This window comes from Oryctolagus cuniculus, chromosome 17 (assembly GCF_964237555.1).
Source record: "Oryctolagus cuniculus chromosome 17, mOryCun1.1, whole genome shotgun sequence".
NCBI classification, from domain to species: Eukaryota; Metazoa; Chordata; class Mammalia; order Lagomorpha; family Leporidae; genus Oryctolagus; species Oryctolagus cuniculus.
This window is the reverse complement of record NC_091448.1, coordinates 64635986-64658581: the sequence shown is the minus strand read 5'-3', so window position 1 is coordinate 64658581 and position 22596 is coordinate 64635986. Positions and strand designations below refer to the sequence as shown.

The window sequence follows — 22596 nt, the reverse complement described above, 5'->3', positions numbered from 1 at the left end:
GGTTTTTTTAAAATTATATTTAAGGTATGCAAGCTTCATGTATTTCATATATACAGATTTTGGAACATATTTTAAATCAATTAATACAGTAAAGCTGTCAGTTATTCATGAGGCCATTTCCATGGCTTAAATCTCCAAGCACAAGCCACCTCTCTCCCATTCACCTTTTCAGTAACTGTTCTCCATAGTTTTCATTTTAAAACAAATGGCAAAAGCAGTAGGATGCATGAATACTCCTTAATAATATAAACTATCAATTAGGAAAAGTGGCTTATAACACAAAAGCTCTAAACATGATAGGATAATGAATTTGTATTCTGAGTAAACTGTTAATCATAGGATAATAGGAAGTTTTACTAACAGGATGCTTCAAATGTAAATAACTGCAAAATATTGTTTGTAAAGGTTAAATTTGTCTCTGAAGTTTGTTTTAAGGATTCTAATAATGATTATAATGGACAATATAAAAACTGGTTTTTAAGACTTTAAAATAATAATTTGTGAATTAATACAATATATTTTTCTATTCAATAAAACAGAAACATAGAAAAATTATGGAGGTCCATACAGAAAATGATACAAAGTGATTCCAGTTAAGAATACGCAACATCAAGCATAGGCATTGTGGCACTGCTGGTTAAGCTACCACCTGTGATGCTGGCATCCTCTATTGGAGCTGGTTTGGGTGCCTAAAGCCTCACTCCTAATCCAGCTCCCTGCTAATGTTAATTCTAATGCTTCCAGCAGCAGAGGATGGCCTAAGTACTTGGGCTCCTACCACCCCAATGGGAGACTCAGATTGGGTTCCAGGCTCCTGGATTCAGCCTGGGCCAACCAAAGCCATTGTGGTCATTTGGGGCAATAAACCGGAAATTGGAAGATCTGTCAATCTCTCTCTCACTCTGCTTTTCAAATAAAATATATTGGTAACAAACAAAGGAAAAGCAACATCAAAAATTGTGAAAATCATTTGTGACCTTTCAAAAATATTTATTTGTAAGTCAGAGTTACAGAGAGAGAGAGACAAAGATCTTCTATGCACTAGTTCACTCCCCAAATGGCTGCAACAGCTGAGTGTGGACCAGGCTGAAGCCAGAACCAGGAGTTTCTTTCAGGTCTCCCACATGGAGGTAGGGGTCCAAGGATTCAGACCATTCTCCCCTACTTTCCCAAGTACATCGCCAGGGAGCTGGATGGGACTTAAACAGGCACCCATGTGGGATGCGGGCACTGCAGAGGTGGCAGAGCCCACTGCATCAAGCACTTCCCCCTATTTATTTTAGAGATGGAGCTGGAGAGAGAGAGAGAGAGAAAGAGAAAGAGAAAGAGAGAAAAAGAGAGAGAGAGAGAGAGAGAGAGAGAGAGAGAGAGAGAGATCTTATATTCTCTGGTTCACCCCCAATGGCTGCAGTATCTGGGACGAGACTGGGCCAGCCAAAAGCCAGGAGCTAAGGGTTTCATCCTGGTCTCCCATATAGGTGAAGGGTCTCAAGCATTTGTGTCATCCTCTGATGCTTTCCTGGGTGCATTAGCATCAGCTGGATTGGATTTGGGGAATGAACCAGTGGATGGAATACTGTCTCTGTTTCTCTGTTTCTCCCTCTCTCTGTAACTTGGCCTCTCATATAAATAAACTAATCCCAATTCATGTTAATTATTTAAAACAGCTGAAAGAACTGGATTCCTCCCAAACTCAGCATGATCTTAATTATAAAATCAGAAAAAGACACAAAGAAAATGAACTGTAGACCAATATCTCTGATGAGCATAGATGCAGAAATCCTCAACAAATTACTATCCAATAGAATCCATCACCACATCACAAAGATCACTCACCCAGACCAAGTGTGATCTATCCATCATATGCAGGGATTGTTTAATATGCACAAATCAATAAATGTGATACATCATATTAGCGAATTGAAGAATGAAGGCTGTGTGTATGATTATCTCAATAGATGCAGAGAAAGCATTTGATGAAACACAAAATCCTTTCATGATAAAATTTTAAGCAAACTGTGTATAGTGGGAGCATTTCTCAACACAATCAAGATAATATATGACAAGCCAACAGTCACCATGATACCTTTGGGTAAAAAGCTGGAAGCATTTTCACTGAGATTCAGAACCAGACAAGGATGCCCTCTTCATCACTGCTATTCAATACAATTCTGGAAGTTTCAGCCAGAGCCATTCGACAAAAAGAAAGAAAAGGTGTAAAATTGGGAAAGGAGGACATCAAATGATCCTTGTTTGTAGATTATATGATCCGATACATAGGGGAACCAAAAGAATCCACTAGGAGATTATTGGAATTCGTAAGAGAAATTTGCAAAGTTACAGAATATGAAATCAACACACACATTTCAAAAGCTTTTATATACACAATGTCATAGCTGAGAAAGAGTTTGTAAGATCAGTCTCATTCACAACAGCTACCTCGCGGCCCCCCGCCACCCAGGTCAAGGCCCGGGGCGCTGGCCTGAGCCCAGAGCCGGGCCGGCCCCCAAGTGCCCACTCAGACCGGGGTCAGGAGGAAGGGGGGAGGCAGTCCCTGTGCCTCATGACGCCCACCGAGGAGGCCATGTACTGCTTCTACGACTCTGACTAGGCGCCCTCCTCAGCCGGGCAGCCCCGCGACGACCGTCCGCCATCCCGCGGGCCCTGAGCGGGGCGGGAAGGAGGCCCGGGCCCCAGCCAAGGCGGTCGCTCCGGCCCAGCCGCCCCCACCCCGGGCCCAGCCCCGGCTGATCGCCGATGAGACCCCACTTTGCTCAGAGGGACACCTCCGAGTCCGACCCGCTCAGCGAGCCCGAGCCCTGTGAGCGGCCGGCCAGCCACCTGGGAGGCCCGGAGCCCACGGTCCCCCAGGCCCCCCGCCAGGGAGCCGGGCGCGACAGCTCCCCCAGCCCGCGCTCCGAGGAGGAGCTCCTGCACCGCTGCATCGGCTCAGCCATGCCCAGGCGCCGGCCCCCGGCCTCAGGCGCCGCAAAGCCCGGGCTGTCGGGCAGGACGAGCGGCTGGCAGAGGCGCCCCGGGACTGCGGCGAGGAGGCGGCCGGCTCAGACCGGCCTCCGACCTGGACAGCGTCGAGTGGCGCGCCATCCAGGAGGGCGCCAACTCCATCGTCACGTGGCTGCACCAGGCGGCCGCGGCGGCCCCCGCGAGGCCTCCTCCGAGTCCCACTCGCTCCTGTCCCTGGGGTCTGGTCTGTCCACGGGCCCCTCCCCGCAGCTATCCAAGCGCAGGAGCAGGCGCCAGCACGGGGCCGGGGTCGGGGCGGGGAGGGCAGTGCCCAGCGGCCGGAGAAACGGAGCCTGGCCTCAGCCAAGAGCGGCGCGAGCCCCCACCCCCGCGTCCCTGGCGACCCGGAGAAGCCGCGAGCTGCTCAGTAGGTAGCGGCGGGGGTGCCGGCCGTTCTCCAGGGGCGGACAGTGATCTACGTGCCCAGCTCGGCCACCCGGCCCCAGCCCAAAGCTGTCTCTGGCCCCGGGCCACACTGAGGAAGGCGGCGGAGCCCCCCAGCCTGGCACAGACAGCAGCCGCAGGCAAGGCGCCAGCGCCCGGGCAGCAGCGCTCTCGAAGCCTGCACCGGCCGGGCAAGATCTCGGAGCTGGCGGCGCTGAGCCACGCCCGCCCCCCCCCAGGAGCGCCACCCACCCTGCTCCTCTGGCCAAGACCCCTTCTTCAAGCTCCTCCCAGACCTCGCCCGCCTCTCAGCCTCTGCCCAGGAAGTCGCCCCCCTCCACCCCAGCTTCAGGGTCTCTGCCTGGCCCAGCAGCCCCCGGCGTGCCCAAGACGCTGGCGCGGGCCCTGCTGGACAAGCACCACAAGACACAGAAGTCGCCCGTGCGGATCCCGTTCATGCAGAGGCCGGCCAGGCGCGGGCCGCCGCCGCCGGACAGACCCGCCCCAGAGCCGAGCCCCAGAGGCCGCGAGGGGGTGGCAGGGGCGCGTGGGGGCCGACTGGGCCTGGTGCGCGTGGCCTCCGCCCGCTCCAGCGGCAGCGAGTCCTCGGACCGCTCGGGCTTCCGGCGCCAACTGACCTTCTTCAAGGAGTCGCCCGGCTTCCTGCGTATCCGGCGCAGGGAGCTGCTGTCCGACTCCGCCTCCACCTCCCAGGGCGCGTCGCCCCGCCGCGGCCGGCCCGCGCTCCCCGCCGTCTTCCTCTGCTCTTCGCGCTGTGACGAGCTGAGGGCGGTCCCCAGGTAACAGCTGACCCGGCCAGGGTCCGGTCCCGCCCTGGCCCGCGCGCGCCCCAGCGCACCAGCTGCGAGAGCCCTTCGCGCCTGCCCGTGAGCGCCCCCGTGCGGCCGGTGGAGGTCAAGCGCTGCTCCTCCCTGCCCCATGTCAGCGTGGCCCGCAGGCCCGATGGCGCGGCCCCGGGAGCCCCCCCACCCCCAGCGCACACCACCGGAGCCACCGGAGCGACGGCGAGGCGCGGCCACTGCCCAGGGTGGTCGCACCAGGTACGACATGGCGGCGCATCCGGGACGAGGACGTCGCGCACATCCTGCACAGCACCCTGCCCGCCTTGGCCCTGCCACTCCGGGGCGCCTCGCCGGAGGAGGGCCCCGCCGGCCCCCCGCTGCAGAAGACCAGCGACGTCTTGGTGCAGACAGAAGAGGTGGCCCAGCCCAAGACCAATGCCAGCGCGTCCCTGAGCCTGGAGAGCAGGGAGTAGCCCCCCGCGCCAACCAGCGCCCAGGCCAACCCTCCTGGGCAGCGACATGCATTGGCCGATCCTGGCCAAGGGCCCTGCCTCCGCGCCTTTCGCCTTTCGCCTTTCGCCCACGAGGGCTTGGGTATCACCGTGGGGGGCTTCCCTGCCAGCCGGCACGGCTCCCCTAGCCTCGCAGCGCGCATCCCGCCCTTCAACTACGTGCCCAGCCCCATGGTGACGAGGGACAGGATTCCTCAGGGGATGCTGAAGTCGGGCTAACCCTGCTGCCCTGGAACGCCACTGCCCGGCCAAGGCAGGGTGGGCAAGGCAGGCGTGTGGGGGGGGCTGGCTCTGTGCCTCCCTCCCAGCTTCCTCTGCATGGACCACGTGGACAACACAAGGACCACGGGACCCCAGGGCCATCACAGCCCAGGAGCCTGAACGCAGCAGGAGAGGGGGCCCCGCAGCCCTGCCCACCTCCACGGAGGAGTGCGCTGCAAAGGGAGCCAGCGACCTCTTTCCTGCAGCATCTGGCTGGGGGAAGGGAACCTGCGGGTGGCTGCCCAGCAGGGCTACCCCAGCACCCCATCCCCCAGGAGGGGGCTCCACCTGCTGTATCCTGTCCTCCACATCCTTGGGCCTTGGCCAGACAGCCGCAGGCAGCAACCCGAGCGGGCGCCCCCTTCAGGCCCCACCTGTGCCCCGCAGGACACAGCCCAGGAGTAGGGGTGGCCCCCAAGCTCCAGGGCGCACCCCAGGTGCCACGCACGTCCTTCTAGGCCACACTGCCAAGCAGGGGTCCTGGGAAGCGTGGGGCAGCCAGCCAGAAGATGACCAGCAGCGGGGGTGAGGCAGTGCCTGAGGCCTCCGCACACAGGGACTGCTGGGTGTCCTCAGGCCTGGGGCTCAGGGCTGCTCCTGGAGCAGTGAGGGGGAGATGCAGGCACAGCTCACCCCGCCCAGTGTGGGGAGATCACAGAGTGACCTTTGGGCAATGGAGCTGAGGTGGGGCTGCAGGCCCTGTCCTGGGGACCGGGTCTTGCCCAGCCCCTGACCCTGGACACCAGTTACCCCCCGGCCATTCCCAGGGCCACTCAGGATGGGCGACCACTTGGCGGCCTTCCCTCCGCCCACCCACCTGTTCCTCATGCCCTGCACCATCTGTCCCTCGTGTACTTAGCGCACCACCTGCCAGCACCCCATGTAAAGCCGCGGGCTCGCAGAAGGACCACGCCCCCCCAACCCGTGTCGCACAACTTTAATAAAGGTAGCTGTCCAGTCGCCTCTGCTGCATGAGCAGGGCGGGGCAGGCCTCCCACGCCGGCCACAAGCAGGGAGGCCAGGGGTCCCCGCTGGCCCAGGAAGACTGTCCCACTGGGGCGTCTCTGTCCGGCTCCGTCCTTGGCTGTAGCCCAGGCTCTGTCAGGCCCGACAGTGCCCGGTGGTCTGGGGGGGGGGGTGTCTCTGCCCCGGCTGAGCGGCTGTGGCTGGGGTCTCTGAGGCTCAGGCAGCAGAAGAGAAACTCCTGTGGCCCTGGGGCTCGGCCCTGCCCCTCAGGACGCAGAGGACCGGGAGCCGGTGTGGCCTCTGTCCCAGGGAGGGCGTCCAGGGCCTGGCCCGTGTCCGCTCTGCTGTCTGCTGCATCAGCCTCTCCCGCAGCAATGAAGGGGTGGCTCCTGCCCAAGAGTGCAGCATGAGGCCCGTGGGGCCCCGCCAGGAAAGCCGGCTCCCCCTTTCGGCCAGGGAGTGGTGTGCCGGGCCAGCACCAGGCAAGGGAGCACAGAGTGACCCCGTGAGATGGGCAGAGTCCGCCGGGGGAAGGTGGTCCCGGGCACTCACACAGGTCCACTGGGGGGAGGTGGTCCCGGGCGCCCACACAGGGTCCGCTGGGGGAAGGTGGTCCCGGGTGCCCACACAGGGTCCAGCCTGGGCCCAGGGTGGGGAAGGGCCCAGGTCAGCTGGAGGAGGCGCCAGGCAGCACCGTGCACGTCATGTGGCAAATGTCCAGCTCCAGCTCAGCACCGGCTCACCGCAGGCCCTGGCACTGCTGCCTCAGCCCCTCGCCTGCCCGCTGCAGCTGCGTTTTGGGGGTCATGTAGGCCCGGCACTGCTGGTACAGCCACTCCTGCTGAGCCTCGGGGTCCTCACTCTTCCTGGGGTCTCCTGGGGGGTCTGGGACAGCATGAGGAAGAGTCAGTCACAAGGAAACCCCCGAGACCAGAGCCACCCAGCAGGAGGGAGGCCAGCCTGGGGACGCGGGTGCCTGTAGACCCCTGCACAGCACAAGCCCACCCTGGCGGCCTGGGCGCCCCACAGTCACTCTTGGGGGCCCATACATGACCTGGTGCCTCACACGCCAGCCGAAGCACACCAATCTCAATAGCGGGGTCCCTGCCACCCACACGGAGCTCTGGGTTCCCACATTCCTGCTGTGCCCATCTCTCACATTGTTCTAGAAATGCTCTCCTCAGCAATGATGGAAACAGCAGGGCCCACACCGGGGCCGCCAGCTGCTGCCAGCAGGGAACCGGATCAGATGCCGAGCGGCCCAGATCACAGGCGGCGGCTTCACCCTCCATGCCACAGACCCGGCCCCTCTCAGGGCCCTGTCCCTGAGGAAGGCCAGGGCCAAGGGTGGCCCCGAGAGATGGACAGGGCCTGTTGTGGGGGGAGCAGTCCTGGGCACCCACACAGCCCAGCTGGCGCCCTGGCCAGGGAAGAAGGGGCCCAGGTCAGCCTGAGGCAGCAGAATGTAATTTGTTTTTTTTTGCCAAATGGGCTGTGGCACTTCCTAGGAAGATGCACCCCGAGTGAGACTGCATGGGGGGTTGTGGGGGAGCATGGCCGTGACCCTCGGAGGCAGCGATGGGATGGCAGTGTGCCAACACACGTGGTCCACGACCCCCCAACACAAACATGGTCCACAATCCCCCCATGCGGTCCACGACCCCCCCACACACACACCTGGTCCAGGACCTCACACATGTGGTCCACGACCCCCACACACACAGTCCACAACCCCACACACGTGGTCCATGATCCACACACACATGGCCCACAACCCCACACAAACACACACATGGTCCACGACCCCCCCACACATGTGGTCCATGACTTCCCATGTGGTCCAGGTCCCTCCTCCAGGGCTGGAGCAGCAGCAGGAAGACAGGCAGCCTGGCCTCACCTGGTCAGCAAACACGTTTTGCTGAAAGGAGGGAGCAGGTCTGCTCCTGTGGCCCTACAGCTGCCAGCACCTCCCTGGCCATGGCCGGGAACCTGGCCTCGAACCTCGGCCAGACGCCTGCTCCCTACAGGAGACTCGCGACAGACAAAAGGCAGCCAGCCACTGAAACGCAGCTCAGCCCGAGTTCCGCCAGGTGCCCTGTCCCACAGAACCTCCGGCAGACGGCAGCAGCCCATGGCGATGCCGAGCAACCCCGGGTCACACACAGCACGGCACAGAATGTGGTAGTACAGCTGGGGTTGTTTAATTCATCTGACGGGAGGAGAGAGAGAGAGAGAGAGAGAGAGAGAGAGATGGAGAGAACAGGGAAGGAGGGAGGGAGAGAGAGAGAGGGAGAGAGAGAAAGAGGGAGAGAGGGAGAGAGAGATCCTCTATCTGTGGTTAACTCCCCAAACGGCCACAACAGCTGGGGCTGGGCCAGGCCGGAGCCAGGTGCTCCCTCCGGGTCCCACATGGGCACAGGGACCCAGTATAACTTAATTCTAAAAAGTTGGCTCCCGGGGCCAGTGCTGTGGTGTAGCAGTAAAGCTGCTGCCTGGGACTCTGGCATCCCATAGGGGCACCAGTTCAAGTCCCGGCTGCTCCACTTCTGATCCAGCTCTTTGCTGTGCGCTGGGAGAGCAGTGGAGGATGCCCCAAGTGCTTGGGCCCCTGCACCCGTGTGGGAGACCCGGATGGAGCTCCTGGCTCCTGGTCAGCCCAGCTCCGGCCGCTGCAGCCATTTGGGGAGCGAACCAGCGGACGGATCTCCCTTTGTCTCTAATGTCTTTCTCAAAAAAGAAAGAAAGAGAAAGAACAGTAGGTTCCCATAGAATCCTCAGGCCTCGGTCCACGGGGCACGTCCAGGGAGGGCGGGGGCGGCGCTCTGGCTCTGTCTGGGCCCAGGGCTCAGTACAGCTGAGCACCTCGCAGAGACCACAGAGTCCACGCCAACCCTGCATGCAGAACCCTGTCCTCGCAACCCCACTTCTCAGCTCCACCCCAGGCTGGGTCAGAAACCCCTGTGACCCCCACCACGGCCCCTGTCCCATGGCACGCTCCCCCTCTGTTAATGGAGCCAATGCCTTCCTCAGCCCCAGGGCCACGCACGGGACCCAAGGTCCTGCCCAGCCACCGCTCCTGAGGCCTTGGGTCCACCCCCTGCCCTGCCCTGGCCCGAGCCCCCTACCTTCCAGGGCCAGCGCAGTGAAGACAGGGTCTTGGGCCGGTGCCCTGCGCACGTCCTCCAGGATCTGCTCCACCGTGGGCAGCACCACACACTTCTTGGCCTTGGAGCGCATGCCTGCAGGTGGCAGACTAGGCCGTTACAAGGCGCGTCCCCGTCTCGGCCACTGCCTGGTGAGGCCCTGCACACCTGGGGAGCCTGCCCTGCCCTGGCCACAAGGGGTGGCGGGGAGCCAGGCTGGGACCCTACCCCGGCCTCCTGGTCCCAGTGAACCACAACAGCCAGCCCATGACTCACCGGGCGGCAAAGTATTATTATAATAAATGAAATGATATAGGAAAACATAATAGGTCAATTAAAAGGAAGAGATAATAAAAAATACAAGAGTTGTCAAGATTCCCAAAACAGCCATCCAAATAGGTGAAAAATGCATAAAGACGATCACTGAGTGTTTAGATTACATGTTGAAAATATTTAATAAAACTCAGCTTCTAATAAAAAAAACCTTACATCAGTGAAAACAAGCAGAAAGTAACTTCTTCAATCTGATCAAGATTAAAAGAAACCTACAAAAACCAACACAACTAATACAGAACCATTGAAAGCTTTTCCCTGGACGTAAGCCTACACCCAGATGCCACCACTGTTTCTTTTCAACTTTCTATTGTAAGAATTATACACAAAGAATTATATAGGATGACACTTAAGCACCTAAATAATTCATAAAATCTAATAATAAATACAACTGATACATAAATTTAACAATATTACTGAAAAGATTAATGCATAAAATCCACTAATTACTAAGTACCAGCAAGAAACAAACAGAAAATAATATTAAAGGGCAAGAGGCAGACTAGAAAACAAATATCTAGGAGAGATGAAAAAAAGGATTGAATTTGTAATATCTGTAAACATTATAAATATTAAAAACCCCACAGAGAAATGAGTCAGCAATATGAAGAAAATGAAAAAGACCAAAGCCAATAATCTCTAACTCACCTAAGCAGGTTACTGCAGCCTCCAGGTGGGATTCTCCCAGGAAGACCCGTGGGGAGGCAGGAGGGTCCCAGCTGGTGGCAGGACCCTGTTGGTGAAAGGGTGCAGCCCTGGAGGAGGCCCTTGGCCCCTGAACCCAGGTCTCACCTCTCTACCATCTGGGGTGGCCTGGAGTTCCCGTCCCTGCTGTAAAAATGCTGATTTGTTGCGTCTTCTGGGTCCTGTGTGCTGACGGCTATGTGAGCTGTCCAATCAGGCGCGGTGACATCACTGCCACATAATCACACTGGACTGTGACACCACAGAGTTCCAAATTCCTGGAGGAGAGAGGTCCAAGGAGGGACCTCTGCCGCTGGGAGACTCCGGAGGTAGTGTGGCATCTGCTGTTCTCTGACCTTGTCCCCCACAACACAGCCCATCTTGGACTCCTGGGAATGGTGAGTGTGTGGGGCCAGGTGTCCAGAGTGGGGGAAGGGGAAGCTGGTGGTACCTGCTGGCAGGACGCTGGCTCCCAGAGGGCATCTCTGGAACCTTGGGCCCCATCTTGCTGTCAGCACAGCACTTCCCTGGGTTCCTTGTGGCCTAGCGGGTGGGGCCTGGACTGGCACCCAGGACCCAGGCACCCTGCCCCTTCCCTGTTAGCAGAGAAGTCTGGGCCCCAGAGCCATCTGTGGGGAGCTGAGTGGCAGCAGCCCCACATTTCCCAGATTGTGCAGTGGGAACAGAGTGGTCACTAGGCAGCAGCAGTGCTGTGTGTATGGGGTTCATGCACGTGAGGAACTGTCATCTATGGGGTCCTCAGTTCTCCTTTCTTCCCATGTGGGAAACAGGGTCTCAGTTCCAGGACCTGGCCTTTCTGCGTAGCTTTCTAGGAAATACCCCAGTAGTTTTAGTATGTGCAATTATTAACTAGAAACAGTGTAGACTGCCTAACGATTTCTAAAATTTACAAGGAGGTTGAAGCTGTTTTTATGTGAAACTGTCAAGAAAACTTGAGAAAAGTTCTACTTTATTACACACAATCCTTTTTTAAAGAGATCATATAAATAGATGTTTTTGTACTGACATTTGGTAAATAATGACAGATTTCCCATGAGACTTTTTGTAAAGGAATTAGGACACTTTAGTTTCTCATTTAATGTCTTCATTTTTATATATTATTTATAACCATTCACGATATTCCCCCTAAACTAGGGTCTTCTTGCATTTTATTTGTTAAACTTTTCTTTGGTGAAGTATTAAGACTTTTTTTTTTTACTGTAAAGTGTATTTAAAATGTTATCTCAAAAACTAAAGAAAAAATACAAGGAAGAAGAGTGGGAGAGAAGAAGGATATATCATTATGCTTTTAGAATTGTGTATACAAACGATATTGCATCTGTTTAAAAAACTACCAATTTGGCTGGTGCCACAGCTCACTAGGCTAATCCTCTGCCTACGGCGCCAGCACCCCGGGTTCTAGTCCCAGTTGGGGCACCGGATTCTATCCCGGTTGCTCCTCTTCCAGTCCAGCTCTCTGCTGTGACCCGGGAGTGCAGTTAGGATGGCCCAAGTGGTTGGGCCGGCAGTCACATGGGAGACCAGGAGGAAGCACCTGGCTCCTGGCTTTGGATCAGCACAGCACGCCAGCTGTAGTGGCCATTTGGGGGGTAAACCAATGGGAGGAAGATCTTTCTCTCTGTTTCTCTCTCTCACTGTCTAACTCTGCCTGTCAAAAAAAAAAAAAAAAAAAAAAACTACCGATTTCACAAATATTTACATATGGAATTTGACAAATATTTAAAACAAAATCAGACATTGTAGATACTTTCATTTTGATTATCATTCTTATCTAGGAGATCAGAAAGCAATCCTATCCTCTCATGTTAAAATATCCTAATATATTAGAGTGGATAGAGTTCTTGGCTCCTGGCTTCAGTATGGCCCAGTCCTGGCCATCGTGGCCATTTGGAGAGTGGACCATCAGATGGAAGATCAGTAAAGGTCCCAGAAGTGCCCCCTGGAGGACATGAACAGACCATTTAGAATGTCAGTGCATGCCAAGGTTGGGTCTCTGCAAGCCACAGGCTCCCTGCTCCTCTGTCCTGCCCCAGTCACTATTAAACCATTTAGGGAGTAAGAAGCAAAATTACAGGGCAGAGACATGGGCACGGAGGATACTCACAGAGAAGGGAACCCCAAACTCTTAGCTCCTGCCTCTCTGCCATGCAGATATGGTGGTCACTGTGGTGCTGTGACAGCCGGTTAGGGACAGGCTGGCCATGGGGGCCTTGGTGGGAAGTGAGACGACCACTGTGCCCAGGCATCCTGCAGAGATACAGGGCCCTGATTCTGAGGGTGGCAAGTAGGCCAACACTGCTTCACCTCACACTCACTCCCACACAGGGGTGGGGAGGAGCACTTGGCCCCTGTGAAACTGCCCTGCCAGGTAGATCAGAGGTCTGTGGAGCTGCGAGCATGCCACAGGGAGACACAACGGAGCCAAACTGGACAGAGAAAGTAGCACCTGCCATGCTGTGTGCTGAGCTCTTTGATTCATTGGTGGCTTCTGCGCCTGACCTCCCCATGGGACTGGCTGCCAGGCTTGGTAGAGGAAGTCTGTCTGAGAACCCCGTGGCCAGGCAAGGGCTTCCTTGACTGACCCTACTTGCTGCACAGAATTTTGGCACTAAATTACGCTGTTTCCTTAAAGCTTTATTTTACATTTATTGGTTTACTGTACTCAGAACTACACATTACTTGGGTGAAGGTGGAGAAGCAGGGTGGAGTGCACCTGTGCAGCCTGGAATGTGACCATGGAATTGAGGAGTGACTGTAACTGGTGGTTACTTGTTACATGGTGACACAGCTGCTCAGTCTCAAGTGCCTGTTAAATTGTGAGGTGTCACAGAGTCAAAAACATTATGGAAAAATAAAGTATGTATTTGTCTAGAGTTGATATTGGTATAATATTTTCATTTTTGATGTAGTCTAATTTATATTTTATTATTTTTTAAGATTTATTTATTTATTTGAAAGTCAGAGTTACACAAAGAGAGAAGGAGAGGCAGAGAGAGAGAGAGGTCTTTCATCCACTGGTTCACTCCCCAACTGGCCGCAACAGCCGGTGGTGCATCAATCCAAAGCCAGTAGCCAGAAGCTTCCCCCAGGTCTTCCCACATGGGTGCAGGGACTCAAACACTTGGGCCATCTTCTACTGCTTTCCCAAGCCACAGCAGAGAGCTGGATCAGAAGCAGAGCAGTCCAGACTAGAACCAGCACAAATATGGGATGCCGACACTGAAGGTGGCAGCTTAACCCGCTACACCACAGGGCCAGCTCCTAGTCAAATTTATATTAATCTTTCCTTCTATCCAGTACATCCATAAAGTTTCACTTAATTTTGTCTTATTTTCAATAGCTAAACATAATTTTTATCTTTTTCTTTGAGGCAGCCTTTGGAGAGATGACCCTCACATTATTCTAATCAGGACTCTAGTTTTAGTGATTTTGATATTTTGTTACTCCTGGATTCTACATTGCTTTTCTCTCCTACTGAATCTTCATCAAGAAAGGCCCAACAGGGCCCGGCACTGTGCCTCAGTGGGTTAGGCCATGGCCTGAGGTGCTGGCATCCCTTATGGGTGCTGGTTCATGTCCCAGCTGCTCCACTTCTGATCCTGCTCCCTGCCATTGCATCTGTGAAAGGTGCTGAGGATGGCCCAAGTGCTTGGATCCCTGCACCCACGTGCGAGACTGGAAAGAAACTCCTGGCTCCTGGCTCTGGCCGGTCTGGGCCTTGGGCATTTCGGCAATTCTGGGAGTGAACTAGCAGATGGAAGACATCTCTCTCTTTCTCCCCACCCCCCGTTCTTCCCTTTGTAACTCTGCCTTTCAAATAAATCTTAAAAAATAAAGACCCAGCATTTGCTGAGGTCTGAATTTCTAGTCACTTCTTTATGCTCTCCATTCCCCTCTTTTTGAAATAGAATTTCTATAAGAGTTTTCCAAGCATTTGCTGCAATTTTATGTGGGTGTGGTGGGAGCAGTAAATTTGATGTTGGTTTCACAGATATAAAGATGGAGAGGGATGAAGGCAAGAAACTATACTCCTATCAGTTCATCAGAGAAACCTTCTTCAACGTATACTCTCACCCCACCCCAGGGGCTCATGTCTTTGCCATTTTCTAAATTAACTGCATCTCTCAAAAGGTCCCTATGCAATTATAGCATTCATCCAAGGGCTGTCTTTTCAGTCCCTGTGAATACCATCAAAGGATTTAGATTGTAAAATTAAATGTTAATTCCTCATAATTTTTTAAAAATATGTAAGTCTTCAGAGAGGCATATGTTTTCCGATGAATAGAAGGATTTGGTTTACTATTATTTACCCCAACCTGTCTAGATTAGAGGATAAAATTGTTCTCTGACTCTTAATTTGAAAGATGTATATTGAAATGACTTGTTCTTTGTCTTAGTGTCTTAATATACATGTTTATATATATATATCTGCTTTTGCTATCACATATATACATACATTACACACACATATATCTGAGGATACTTCAAAAAATTGTAAGAAAATAGAGTTAAAAGAATTCTGGCACAGGCCTTGTGGCACAGCAAGCTGGACACTACTAGAGACACCTGTATCCAATACTGGAGTGCTGACTGAAGTCCTGGCTACTCTTTTTCTTTCTTTTTTTAAAGATTTATTTATTATTTGAAATGCAGAGCTACAGAGAGACAGAAGTGTTAGAGTCGACTGCCCGAAAAACGTCACCAAGAGACATCTCTTATGCAAACAGCAAGGGGAAGCTTTATTGATTATCCAGCATGCTGGGGCTGTCTGATCATACATGAACAGAGCAGCCCCGAATAACCAAAGGTTAGGGTTTATAAAGGCAAAAACCGCAAAACCGGGAAGGGGAAGAGAATACACGGTTGTTAAGCGGTTGCTAAAGTCTTACAATCAGCAATTATGATCTTAAGACATAGACAAATCACATCTTCATTATTAGCCCAGGTAACCCAGGTGTAACCTTTCTACTTTTAAGCTTGAGCAATCATGCTAGGGGGTTTTTGTGTGTTGCCAAGGGTGATGTAGTGCACTGCTATTGTCCGACTATTTGAGATCATAGTTTCGGACCAGAGTCTCACGGTGGGGGGGTTGCTTTCCCAGAATGCAGTCTCAAGTGCTCCAAAATGGAGTCCCTACTGTCAAGGTGCTACTTCACTCTGTTTTATTTTCACAGCTGCACCAGGAAGGTTTAAACCTGTAAGCTTAAGCTTAACTTTTTACACCCGCACATATACAATTTTAACTCTTCATTCCCCACTCCTTGTTGTAAGGATCTCTAATCTTAGAGATTGTTTTTTTTTTTTTTTTAATGTGACATATTGTTGTCTTATGACCATGAGTTTAACATTTTTAACTTGTTTCCGCATGAAGGTGATGAGTCTATTTAACACACAAGGTCCTATGGTTACAATTAGGAGTAGAACAATTAAGGGTCCTGCTAGGGCTGACAGTAGGGTAGTAAGCCATGGGGACCGGCCGAACCATGACTCAAACCATCCCTGTTGAGTTTTCCTTTCCCGTTGCCATTTTTCCAGTCGTTTTTTGAGTTTGGCCATGGAGTTTCTAACCACCCCGGTTCAGTCGGCATAAAAACAACATTTTTTTCTTTAGGGCCGCGCATAACCCACCCCCATGAAAATGAGATTTAACCCCCGCCTGTTCTGTAATACTGAAATGCAGATACTGGGCTGCATCTGGGAGATTGTGGAAGATTTGTCAGGCAGAAGGGGTGGGCATCTCCACCTGGAAGGTTATCAGGTAGAAGGGGGCAGGGCAGGATGCAAAGGCCAGGCTGCCCATGAAACATTGTCAGGATGACTGAGATGTAGATGCATATGCTGGACACATTAGGCCTTTATGTCACACACACATAAGCTCATAACTGACTTTCTGCCTAATATTTTCCCCTCAAGAGGTAATACCCAAAATTCTTCTTTGGGATTATGGATGGAGTTCCGTTTTCTGTAACTTCTTCGAAGCTGGCATGTGGGCGTCGAGGGGGATTTGGGTATTTCCTCTTGCTACCTGTCTTATGGTGTGCAACAGTGGCCTTGGAGAGACTGTACTGCTTGGTCCAGAGGGCTGTTCAGGTAGTCCAGTGGAATGGGCTGGAAGCCTTGTCTGACGACCATTTGGAGTTAACAGCTTTTAGTCTGTTAGAGACAAAACAAATAAGGGCATTAAAAACACACGGTGTAAAGAGAAGCATCAAGATTGCAGAAGTTAGTGGGCCAAGGAGAGGAAATAGCCAGGATTTCCATGACCAGGTGTCAGGCCAGAAATCCCAGCCCTGTTTGGCCTGGTCCTGGAGCTGTTTGGCTTTTTCCAGGAAAAGTACAAATTTGGGTTTGTGCCTGTCTAGTCTGATTGACCCAGAGACAATTTTTTTTTTTTTTTGATATTTAGTAGCCAGTTTTGCTAGGAAGTTAAGCCAATGTACAAAACTAGAGTCTCAGGCTGGGAAAAGGACAGACTAATGAATTATTTACATTTAACCATTTATATTATGGATTATTGTGCACCCCCCCTCAAGAGATAGCCCCTTTAAGTCCTCAGTGAGGACCTGTCCAAATCGGTGTAGGGCTATCTGAGTTAGCTGTTACTGAAAGCCCTGTTTTTAGGAACTGGCAGGGAGGGCTTTCTAAGCTTAATGTTATTGGATAGACTTTTAAGGCCTGGCTGGGTGTGTGAGGCCCAGACCTATCCATGGGGTGCTGGAAGAGAATTGAAAGAGATGCAAATCTCCTTTAAGGGAGGCACCCTGTTGACTTGCATTACATGGATGGACTAGGAGGAGAGCTGAATAGGAGGCTGATGGAAATAGGCAACTTGCGTTTTACTGACCGTAGGCCATCCCCTCAATAGCAGTGGCTGGAGCTGGAAGCTGGGCAGAGGCTGGGCAGAGCCAAAGGCTTTTTAGCTCGGGGCCACAGGGTCAGCGGTTCTGAACCAGGAGTCCTTCGACACCCAGGGCAGTTCTGTGTCCAGTGGCTGTGCTCTTGGCAGGGCTGACAGAAGGCATTTGCTGTCATGACAGCTGCTTGCCCAATGCCCTGTCTCCTTATATCAGCAACAGGTGCCGTTTGGGGTGCACTGGCCTTGCTGGGTCTCCTTGATGGCAATCACCATGTAAAGCAGCCATTGATTGGTCTGTTGCCTATCCTCTGCTGCTAGCTTGCTCCTCGTTTTCCTGGTCTCTAATAAAGTAGACCAAGGAGGCAGCCTCTATGATGTCAGTCAAGGGGGTGCTCAACCCAATCCTGATTTTTGGAGATTTTTTTAATATCAGGGTGAGCTAGAAAAATTATGGTCATGGGCAAATTCTGACACTTAGTATTTTCCTGCGAGTTAAGACCGTGCCCATGAGGAGAACTATGACCCTTTAGGTAAGATCAACTGTGGTGACCTGTTTGTATACTTTGAGGTCGTCAGTTTAACTTTTTATCTATTTTTTAGTTTGGTTTAAAAGGGGAGTTCTGCCCATTTAACGCGTACACTGAGAAATTGATCTAGTAGTTTAACCCCCCCCCCTTTTTTTTATGTTGTTTGGGGCCCTATACTATGGCCAGGCATTATTACAGAAAAGGTCAGTCATCCCTTACATAAGGTCTGGGGATCAAACCGTACGTCACAGTGGAGAGTCCTGCAGAACAGTAGTAACTTCCCTTCTGGAAGAGAAAAGAGGAGAAGTGAGGCAGCAAGTTGGGTCTCTAGCCTGACTTTCTGGGCTTTTAGATTTAACTGGCAGTTTAACCAGTGTTTACTGTGTAGCCTAACTTAGAGGAGAAATTGTGGCAGAGGTCTCTGCCATCCTTTGGCTTCCGAGTATTTACCGTGTAGCCTGTGAACACTAGAGCTTTTTTGGTTTTCTGGAACCCAGTTTTCTAGCATCTGCCGCATAACCATAACTTAACAGAGACAGTAGAGTACACAATGGATTAACATGAATTTTATGTCTCTTGTTGTTGAATAAACCAGAAATAAAAAACCTTGTATATAAGAGTTTTATTTAACAGAGTCAAAAAGAGCTTACAGGACCTAACTCTAGAAATGGCAGAGTAATTGATTAAGCAGACACTGTTAAAATAGACGTTACAGTTTTTGCAGAAACAGATTCCAAGATTTATGATTTAGACCATTTTTAGATATTTACTAATATTAGTACACTTTTTTTTTTTTTTTAAACCCCATTGTTATAACAGAAGATTAGACTTTAACTTTAGGTCAGTGTAATTTTAGCATTAGCACTTAACTCTGTAAATAATATTTTAAAATTATAAACATTTTAAAACTTTTTATGACTTGTTTACACCTTTTGAAACTTTATACTCATAGTTACTTTTATATAGCCTTGAATTGTCATGTATGGACAACCTATGCGAATACATGTTAACAAACTCAAACAGTTTTTTTTTATTGAATTTGAGATGTTAAAAGTATATATAATATATTTTTCCAAGTTTTATTTAGCACTGATGCCTAGATGACTTAAGACACTGAGTTATTAATGAATACCACACCATTATCTGAAATAAAAGTTAAAATTACATTTTTATGTTTTTAAGTAACATGAGGATAACACCTCCTGGACAGCAAACATTAGTGCATGTTTACAACTTTGAAAAGATCTTCCTCATTAAGAGAAACAAGTTTAAAGCATATCAAAGACATGTAAAATTGAGCAAGCAAGCCACTGAGCAAACTGAAGGGCATTTGCATTACCTCAATTTTTTGAACCAATCTGCATTGGCTTACTTTAGTTAACAACATAAAGGCTTGTATACATAGAATTTTACTCTTATTTTTATAAGACCACTTTAGCTGGAAAGTAAAAACATAAATACAGTATAGGTCTGACACCATTTATAACATTTTAATATATTTTATATAATCTGAATTGACCCAAGCAGCTGTTACTTTAACAAATTTAGAGTCTCATCCTTTGAGAGTTCCAGGGATCCGACTGGAAGCCCAAAGTTGGAAGACTCGGTTTAGAATTTAAGCTGTCAGAGAGTCAAACCATTTAGCCAAAATTAGTACATTTCTGATCAGTTGGGTAATCACTCAGACATTAAAAACAGATAAACAATGTAAACAACTTCACATTGTAGTTTTTCCAATCAAGACTCTAATGGCAATAGAAAAACGCGAAACCTTCAAGACAGGTGAACGCTCTCAGATGAGTCAGGGACAGCAGCACAGAAAAGAGCAGATTATCAGCATATGAACCCATTGTTTAGGTTTTTATTAGCTGCAAAGAGAAAAACGCATCAGGTTGGAAAGGGTTAATGGCTTAAGGTTCTGGCTCCCTTAGGTAAGGTCAGCAGTGGTATTGAATTGGAAATTCCTCCAGGAGAGGAAAAAGAAGCAGCCCTGGGGTGGGGGCTCTGCCTAGAGATATTTGGAGTGCAAAGAAAGGCTGTGGTCCCCCATTTACAGGGAAAACTGCACACACCGGGGCCTGGCAGGACTAGCCATGGGGTTGGGTAGGTGCGCCGTTTCACCAAGAGTGTTGGGAACCTTTTATAATTTAACCAAAGCCAGATTAATTAGGACTACTGCAGACACTCAGTCAATTACAACAGATAGTTAACTTTAGCTCTTTTCCAGATTTAGTCCTCAGGCAATCAAAGCTTAGCAACAGTAATAGTTCACAAAAAACTTTAAGATGCACCACAGCTACCATAAGCTGCAAAGACGGAAAACTTTTTACCAGGTTGGAAAGGGTTAACAGGTAACAGGTAACAGCTTTTCCCTAGGTGGAGAGACCTGTGGAATTTCCCTCTCCCTTTCTCCTGGCCAGTGGTATAGGAATGGAGATGAGGAGAGCAAAAGAGTGGGGGAGGGAGCCCCCCCCAGGAGGAGGAAGGCAGAAAGCAATGAAGCTCCTCATGTCTGGGGGCTGAGTGGGGTTTGAAATCTCCTATCACTCAAGGTTACCCACTACCTAGTTGTCTGAGTTTACCTGGAGGGCCAATATTAGCCTCGACCGAAGCTAAGCCCTGCTCGCGTAGCAATAGGCAGCGTGATCAGGCGTCCCTCCGAGAGAGAGACCTGGTCCTCGGGTCACAGTCCGGCTGCCGGGAAGCCGAAGTGAGCTCAGGGGGTCTCCAGGCTCTCAGCCAACTGCCCTTCCTAATTTCCCTCCCGTTCCTTACAATCCCTCTGGAGTTTCGGCCGTAGCTAAGCCGTGGCCGGGGGGACTCCGCGGTCTCGGAGAGCTGTGGGGTGCCGGACACTCAACGGTCACTTCCACAGATCCGGTCCCGTTTGAGGGAAGGAATACTGACCTTCGATGTCTTCTTAAAATCCCCGTCTGGGTGCCCATGACGGCCAGGCAGGAGAACGGCCTCTTTCACTCAGTGAATGAGTGGTAAATGGAATGAGCCCTCCGGGGGGCCAATCCACTCCGAGAGCTGGCCATTCAGAGGCACAGAAAGACTGCCACTTTACCTTCTTGACTGACAAAGAAAGGTTATGCATCCGGTCGCTTACCTCCTACCAATGATTCAAAGTTAGAGACAAAGGTGTAGACACAGTCTGGCCCATGTTAGCAGACATCACAATGTACATGAACAGACAAACAGTGTAGAGAATCAGCACACAACAACCACACAAAGTGTCCATAAAGGAACTGAGATAAACTACTGGTCGCGATGATGCTGGCAATACAAACACAGACTCTGGAACCACCTCAGAGCCCTGTGAGGATGCCGGTAATACAAATGCAAGCTCCGGAACCACTTCAGAACCTACAAATGCAGACTCCAGAACCACTTCAGAGTCACGCGACAATGCTGGCAATACAAATGCAGATTCCAAATCTACCAAACGGGAGCCATCACAGCACCCCATACAATGCTAAATGACAAGAGAATACAATCAACAAACAACAAGACAACCAACAAAGCACCTTACAACTACAAAAGACTAATAATAAGAAGGCCTTACCGGCCACCCCGTCTGTGCTGGGAATGCAGACTCCACGCCTGCCCCGTCGGAAGTTTCTGGGCGTCCCCAGCCTTCCTTTGTCCTCCTGAGGCGTCCCTCAGGGCCGTAGCCTGTGGCCCCCGGGCACGTCTGCCGGCCACAGCCAGGAAGGGCTCACGCCCCTGTCCCAGCGGCTACTACACCAGCACAGTTCCCAAAACCCTAGAGCGCTCACAAACTACCAAAATCCAGAATGAAGAGACACAAACCACAAATAAGCCAGCGGACAACACAAATAGGCGCCTGCACTTACCCCAAGAGATATCCGTTGGAGACGTCTGCAGGCAGCAGTCAGATCTCGCTGGGGCCTCCAAATGTTAGAGTCGACTGCCCGAAAAACGTCACCAAGAGACATCTCTTATGCAAACAGCAAGGGGAAGCTTTATTGATTATCCAGCATGCTGGGGCTGTCTGATCATACATGAACAGAGCAGCCCCGAATAACCAAAGGTTAGGGTTTATAAAGGCAAAAACCGCAAAACCGGGAAGGGGAAGAGAATACACGGTTGTTAAGCGGTTGCTAAAGTCTTACAATCAGCAATTATGATCTTAAGACATAGACAAATCACATCTTCATTATTAGCCCAGGTAACCCAGGTGTAACCTTTCTACTTTTAAGCTTGAGCAATCATGCTAGGGGGTTTTTGTGTGTTGCCAAGGGTGATGTAGTGCACTGCTATTGTCCGACTATTTGAGATCATAGTTTCGGACCAGAGTCTCACGGTGGGGGGGTTGCTTTCCCAGAATGCAGTCTCAAGTGCTCCAAAATGGAGTCCCTACTGTCAAGGTGCTACTTCACTCTGTTTTATTTTCACAGCTGCACCAGGAAGGTTTAAACCTGTAAGCTTAAGCTTAACTTTTTACACCCGCACATATACAATTTTAACTCTTCAGAAGGAGGGAGGGAGGGAGGGAGGGAGGGAGAGAGAGAGAGAGAGAGAGAGAGAGAGAGAGTTCTTCCATCCAATGGTTCACTCCCCAGATGGCTGCAATGGATGAGCCTGGCCAGTCTGAAGCCAGGAGCCAGAAGCTTCCTCCAGGTCTTCCCACACAGGTGTGGGAGCCCAAGCACTTGGGCCATCTTCCACTGCTTTCCCAGGCTACAGCAGAGAACTGGATCAGAAGTAAAGCAGCCAGGTCTCAACTGGCACCCATATGGGATTCCAGCAGTGCAGGCGGTGGCTTTACCTGCTATGCCACAGCGCCGGCCCCCTGGCTACTCTATTTCTGATTCAGCTCCTTGTTAATGAATCCTGGGAGACAGCAGATGATGCCAAATACTTGTGCATCTTTCACTCATTTGGGAGACAAGATCATCATCCTGGCTCCTAGCCTTGGCTAGGACCAGCCCTGGCTGTAGCAGACATTTAGGAAGTGAACCAGAGAATAAAAGATCTGTTTCCCCTTCTCTCTTCTCTTTCTCTATCTCCTTTTCAAGTAGCTGAAAATAAACGCCACTAAGAGACTGCTGAAAC

General features: G+C 51.2%; 2 long non-coding RNA genes and 2 pseudogenes across 2 annotated transcripts in view; 2 read left to right on the top strand and 2 right to left on the bottom strand.

The window, feature by feature from the left end:
• The window catches only part of LOC138846305 (uncharacterized), a 561128-nt gene that overhangs the window by 386801 nt on the left and 151731 nt on the right, over positions 1-22596 (top strand). The gene's annotated exons all lie outside the window — the stretch shown is intronic.
• LOC138843197 (GDNF family receptor alpha-2-like) overlaps positions 1-22596 on the bottom strand; it is a 42003-nt pseudogene that overhangs the window by 12944 nt on the left and 6463 nt on the right.
• On the top strand, positions 1699-5935 carry LOC138846125 (adenomatous polyposis coli protein 2-like; annotated as a pseudogene).
• LOC127486253 (uncharacterized) lies at positions 11865-22009 on the bottom strand. The gene is made up of 2 exons (XR_007913001.2): positions 21375-22009; positions 11865-17799 (listed from the first exon to the last, which is right to left on the bottom strand). It is a non-coding gene; the product is annotated as an uncharacterized lncRNA (long non-coding RNA).